Source organism: Diospyros lotus, chromosome 9 (genome assembly GCF_014633365.1).
Source record: "Diospyros lotus cultivar Yz01 chromosome 9, ASM1463336v1, whole genome shotgun sequence".
In the NCBI taxonomy this organism is placed as follows: domain Eukaryota; kingdom Viridiplantae; phylum Streptophyta; class Magnoliopsida; order Ericales; family Ebenaceae; genus Diospyros; species Diospyros lotus.
The window spans coordinates 14,505,687-14,512,140 of record NC_068346.1 but is presented as its reverse complement, the minus strand read 5'-3'; the positions used below and the strand labels follow the sequence as shown (position 1 = coordinate 14,512,140).

The following is a 6,454-nucleotide window of genomic DNA, read 5'->3' as shown; positions in this document are numbered from 1 at the left end:
ATAGCATATATACATTATAACATATTTACATAAATGTCCACATTTTCTTTTATTTATATTTTACCTTCCATTTACTTTAATACATAAATGTAAATAAGAAAGTACCCCTATTTGGATTCAATAAAAATATCCAAAAAATCAAAATTCATAATAATAAGAAAGTAGAATTTTGGTTTTAGTACAAACTCAGAATTTTGTGATTTTACCACCTCCAAAATTTATACTTTCTATTTTTGAAAAATTCGTTAAAAATCATTTTATCATTAATGGATATTAGCTATCAAAATACCGGGAGATAGTTTTCTAAAAAGAAAATATTTTCTTATATGTCTCCTTATAAGGTGCTAACCTTCTAGACTTAGAAAAATGAAGTTTTTCAAATCTCGATACTTGGAATTCATTTAGTTTTCATTTTCACAAAGTAATACTTGATATTAAAATTGATATATGTTGAAAACCACAACCTTGACTCATGATTTAGGGATTAAGCCAATATTTGTTTTTCATCATCAAAACTAATATACAAAAATGTGCAACATTAATTTCGTGTTTTTCATGGATGATTATGCTATTACATAGGGATCAAAGAAGCAAACCATTGTTACTCTTTTAACTTGTGAATCTGAATATGTGGTTGCATGTCATGTTATTTGGCTTAAGAGCTTATTAAAGAAACTTCATTTGCCACAAGAGCAGCTAATTGAAATTTGCATTGACAACAAGTCTACACGTGCATTAGCTAAGAACTTAGGTAGTGTTTTCTTTGTATTTCAATTTTCAGTTTTGAATTTTGAATTCATTTTCAATTTTGTGTTTTGAGATTTTTAAAAATACATTCTTTTTGTTATTCTGAAAATTTGTTTCTTAAAAAAGAAAACTGGAAAACGCGTTTTCTTTAAAATTTTGTAAAATCTTATTTTATGATATTTTATTTAAGAAATTTGATTCAAAGTAAATTATAAATATTTATTAATAAATTATAAATTAAATTTACTTTGAATCCCTAGTTCTTTTTTTTAAATATTTAAATTACTTAAATATTTAAAAACTCTTATTTCTTTTTTTTTTTCCTGGATGGATGGATCTTTACAACAACAACAACAATTAGTTATTCAATACAGCGATGATGACAATAAAGTTGGGATTACTGGAGAGTGAGAGGTTTTTTTTTGGTAACAATTAAAATTAAAATTCATAGACATTTAAAATTAAAATTTATAAATAGATAATTATTACTTAACGTATAAAGTATAAATAGTACATATATTTAAAAATTAATGAAGAAAATAAGAAATGGAGAGCAAGCACCGAGCCACCCCTGACTTCAACAACAACACGACACTTGGCCCGACTCTCCACCCGGTGCATTAACAACGGGAAAACCCTCACTCTCCCGCCCACATCTATCCTTGTCTCTATCTCCATCATCATCATCTTTTGATCTCTTCATCCTTTCTCGCCCTTGCCCAGGGGAAAGGGGTACCTCTACACATCGAACTTAGCGGACATGCGTTGGGTGCAGCCGCCGTCGATCTACCCCACGGGGATGAAGTTCGCGGTGTCATTGGAGGAGGAGAAGGTCGGGAGTTGCACGGCTTCGACGACGATTCTCGGGTTCTTGGGCTTGAAGAGAAAGAACAAGACGATTGAGCCGACGGTGATGAGGTGAGGGCAGTGGCAAGCGGTGGCGGATGGAGGGCGGTGGTGAGCGGTGGCAGATAGAGGGTAGTGGCGAATTTGGACGATTTGGGCAGTGGCGGTAATGGCGGTAGTGGGCGTGGATGGCAGTGATGGCGGTGGCGTGGATGGTGGTAGCGACCAAACTTGAAGAGAAAGAAAAGAGAGGTGGAAGAGAAGCAGGTGAAAACACTGGTCGTCTGTGTTTTGGATTGAGGGGTTGGTTTTGGCTGAAAACAGCCAAAATGTGATTTTAGTGTTTTGAATTTTCTATGTAAATTTTTTGTGTGTTTTGCAAAATGCGTTTTTGAAAATGGGTAAGGAAACGCGTTTTGAGTATTTTGAAAAACTGAAAATGAAAAACGGGTTAAAAACATTAAAGGTGCGTTTGATTGCAAGCATGGAATTTGTATGGAAAGAAAATGTTTTCTAGGTAATTCAATTGCCTAGAATTATATTCCAAGGAAAATATCAATTGAAGGTGTTTGATTGACTTAATTTTGTTACCTAGAAATTATTATAATTTTCTAACTTTTGTGTTTGATTACGATTGTTTTTCATAAAAATAATCACATATACACTAATCAATAATATATAAATTAATAATTAATTATAAAAATAAATTAAATATACATATACAAAATATTCAAAAAAATAAATCAAACACAAATATATATACCGATTTTTGTCGCTGAGCAGAGAGCAACAAAGAGGAAGGAAATGTATATATATATACATTGCAGTACATATTCCTCGCTGCATATATACATATCCCTCTCTGCAATGTGTATATATATATATACATTGCAGTACATATCCCTCGCTGCATATATACATATCCCTCTCTGCAATGTGTGTGTGTGTGTATATATATATATATATTGCAGTACATATCCCTCGCTGCATATATACATATCCATCTCTGCAATGTATATATATATATATACATACACATTGCAGCAGAGACCCAGACCTATTGCAGCAGAGACCCACTTCCTTTCCTCGTTACACATTGCAGTAGAGACCCAGACCCATTGCAGCAGAGACCCACTTCCTTTCCTCGTTGCAATGCATATATATATATATATATACACATTGCAGCAGAGACTGAGCAAAGGCCCATTTTCCTCGCTGCAATGAATATGCATATATATATACATTTTCTGCGTGTAATCTGCTTTCATCTCCTTCCGCCCCGACCCGATGCAGCGCCTCTTCCGCTCTTACAAGAAGGCTGCCGCCCCACCTCTGACTCCCGTCGCCGGCCAGCCCCTCAAAGTCGAGGAAAGACTAAGTTTTAGTCCATCCTCTCCAAGACACACTTTGACGCTCTGCCTGGAAAACAAATTCTCTGCCCTTCCATGGGAATTCATTTTCCAACAAAAGTGGGAAAAGAGGGTCACATGACCCCAAGTGAGAAAATTATTTTCATAGAAAATTTGACCAATCAAACACTCTAAAAGCTGGAATTTAGGTAGAAAATGGCCAATTTCCATAGAAAAAATGGCCAATCAAACAGGGCCTAAAGAGAACATGCCGTTAGTTTTTTATGATCAAAGCAAACATTTTGATACAAGGTACTATTTTATTAGAGAATGTATTGCAAAAAAGGAAGGGAGCTTAAGCATGTAAAGATGCAAGATCAAGTTGTGACATTTTTACAAAATCACTCATCAAATTTGAAGATTTTCAGCAATTATTATGAGCAAGTCTTGTAGTAAAGAAGAAAATTTCAAATTAAAGAGGAGTATTTAAAATTAATTTGAACTTTCTAGATGCATGTATTTTAGTTTATGTGTGTGCAAGTTCAATGTTAGTTTATTAATTATATTTCTATGTATTGGTTATTTTTTGTTCATGTCATTAGTGTAATTCATGAATAAATTCATGTACTTAAATTTTGAAAGTCATGTTTGTACTTATAAATACCCCATTATATTTGAGTTTAATTAATCAAGGAAAACTTTTACAATTCCTCCTCTTAAACACTCATACGTTTTCTTTGAGTTTTTAATTTTTAGTTTTGAGTTTTAAATTTAATTTTAATTTTCTTTTTTGATAGTCTATTTTTAAAAAATTAAAAAGTGTTCTTTTTGTTATTTTAAAAAATTATTTCTTAAAATAGAAAATTAGAAAATGTGTTTATTTTAAAATTTTGGAAAAAATTATTTTATGATATTTTATTTATTAAATTTTATTATTAAATGATAAAATTGACTTTTTTAATAAAATTTCATTATTAAAATAAAATAATAAATTTGATTAGTAAATTGCTGATATTTAGTGATAATTTATATTAAATATTATTATATATAATATGTATAATATACTATTATCTTTTATTTTTTATTATAATATAGATATATTAAATTTTATTTTTAAAATTTAAGAATAAATTTTGTTTCTTGTTTTGTTTTTTTTCCTTTTCTTTTTTAAAGCTAAAACATGAAAAATGGATTGTGTTAACCATATTTTGGACTTAGAAATTGTTTTAGTTAAAAATAATCAAAACAACAATTTAGTTTGCTCTCTTTTTATCGTTTTTAAGTTATTTTTAGTTTTTAATTTTCTAAAATAATGAAAACATGCTCTCCTTATTATTTTTAAAAATGCATTTCTAAAAAAAAAAAATTGTAAAGAAAATTTAAAACAACAAAAAGTTGTTTTGAGTGTTTTCATTCAAATCAAACTCTAAATTTAAAATACATTTATTTATTCATATTTTATTATTGTAATAGAAAAAAAATTACAAAATTCATTAACTTTAAAATGTAAATATTTTTTTAATAATATATTAACATTAAATATTTTTAATTTACTAAATAATCAAATTTATTGAATAAAATATTATTTTTAAAATTTTAAAGAGAATGCATTTTTAATTTTCTAAAAATATACTATCAAAACAGAAAATTAAAAATGAATTCAAAATTCAAAATTCAAAATTGAAAATTAAAAAGTAAAGAGAACACAATCTTATTATTTTGAGTTTCTTTTATAATTTTTTTTATTTTTAAAAATATATTTTTGAAAATGACAAAATACAAATATTTTTATTATTTAAAAAAATTAAAAATTAAAAATAAATTAAAAATAACAAAGATAATGCAACTTATTTTTTTAACAAATCTCTTCCTCCTAAATATTCCTATCCTCTCTAACCGAGGCTTGGTCTTATTTCTATGAGAATGTATAACTATTCCCTCATGTCTTATTACTATATTTATCTTTAATTATCTTATTAACCTTTTCACTCTTCTTTTCAATCTACTTATCTCAACCATCAATAGCATTTTTAGTTAGAATTTGCACCAGTGCCCCGAGCACTGGTTAAAGTATATTTAATGTATTTTATTTTTAATATTTAAATATTTTTATTAATTAATAAAATACTTCAAAATACATTGCATACATTATTAATTAATAGAAATATTTAATATTAAAATAAAATATATTATACGCACCTTAGTGTCATCATAAATATTTTTTATTGGTTAGCTTTATTGCAATAACTATATTTATTTTAAAATCAACCAAAAAAATAGTTAAATATAAAATAAAATACAATAAATACATATTATTTAAAAAATAATTTTACTAAATGCTTCTTAACCAATAACCTGGACATAATTAACATAATGGATCATGTGAACCCGCCTTGACCCAAATTGGGTCAATCGGGTCAACAGCTTTCCGGCTTGGGTTACGAAATCAAATTGGGGCTAAGCCCCAATCCAGCTTCCATTTACGCCTGAAGGCAAAAGGACCAGTGCTCGATTGCGTCAATGTAGAGCCCCTTGGGTCTCGCCGCCGACCCATGGGTGGTCGGACGACGGCGAGGTTTGGCCGATGAACCTCGCGATGGCCCTTGATGTCTTCCTAATCGGAAGAATAGAACAGCAACAAAGAGAAAGAGAAGGCTTGCCTCAGTTCCTCGCCGGCGGGAGCATAATAAGCTTCTTTTCTAATTATATTCTTCGACAAAACTGGACGCGCGCTCAATACCCGGATTTGTGAGTGATTCTTATCTCCCTTTGGTTTTTTGTTAAGTTGTTGCTGCGATCTCATTATTTTTTATTTTTTCTTTTCCCGTTTTTCTGTTTGTTCGGGTGTTAACTGGCATGGTCCAAACCTGATACAGACTATATGTATTTTGATAACATTTGTTGGAGGAGCATAAATTTCTCTTGTTCTCTTCTGTGTTTTTTTTTTTTTTTTTATATTCTTAGCCTTTTTCTTCTTTTGTTTTGAAATTGAGAGAACTGTCGAATAGTCAACTATTGTTTCATCAATGACTTCTATCAATTAATAGCCCAGAAAGAACAAAGGATATTGGGCGGATCCTTATTGACCGAGAGGAATAGGCCTTGGGGAATTGTTTTGGCTGGGATACACGAAATAAGAATCAATTATTATCTAGGACAACCATTTGTTTCATTAAAGTATTAAGAAGAGACATATCCGGTCAGTGGAATTAATTAAGGAATTAAGAAGAAATCAAAGAAGAAAGAATATGAAAATGATCAATAATTGAGCTCTTATCATCTTTTGCTCTCGCTTCTTCTTGCTCTCTCAATTCTTTATGTGTGAGGTCATTTTAAATAGAAGAAGCAACTATTGTCAATGAAATGACAATTAAAACTGGGGTTTTCCATGGCAGCCCGTTATTGACTTTTGCAAAATGTGTCTGTCGTGAACATACAGAGTGTGCCTCCTTAATTTATAGTAGTTTATTTAAATATAGTCGTTTTATATTTAAGTAAACTCAAGTTTTCCC

At 29.9% G+C, this 6,454-nt stretch overlaps 1 protein-coding gene across 2 annotated transcripts in view; it reads left to right on the top strand.

Annotated features, from left to right (window-relative positions):
* The first annotated feature begins 5,410 nt into the window (after positions 1-5,410).
* Positions 5,411-6,454, top strand: part of LOC127809551 (protein SIEVE ELEMENT OCCLUSION B-like) — a 31,400-nt gene continuing 30,356 nt past the window's right edge. For both annotated transcript variants that reach the window (XM_052348421.1, XM_052348418.1), the window contains exon 1: positions 5,411-5,690. The gene's annotated coding sequence lies outside the window, so the exon portion shown is untranslated. The remainder of the gene's footprint in view (positions 5,691-6,454) is intronic.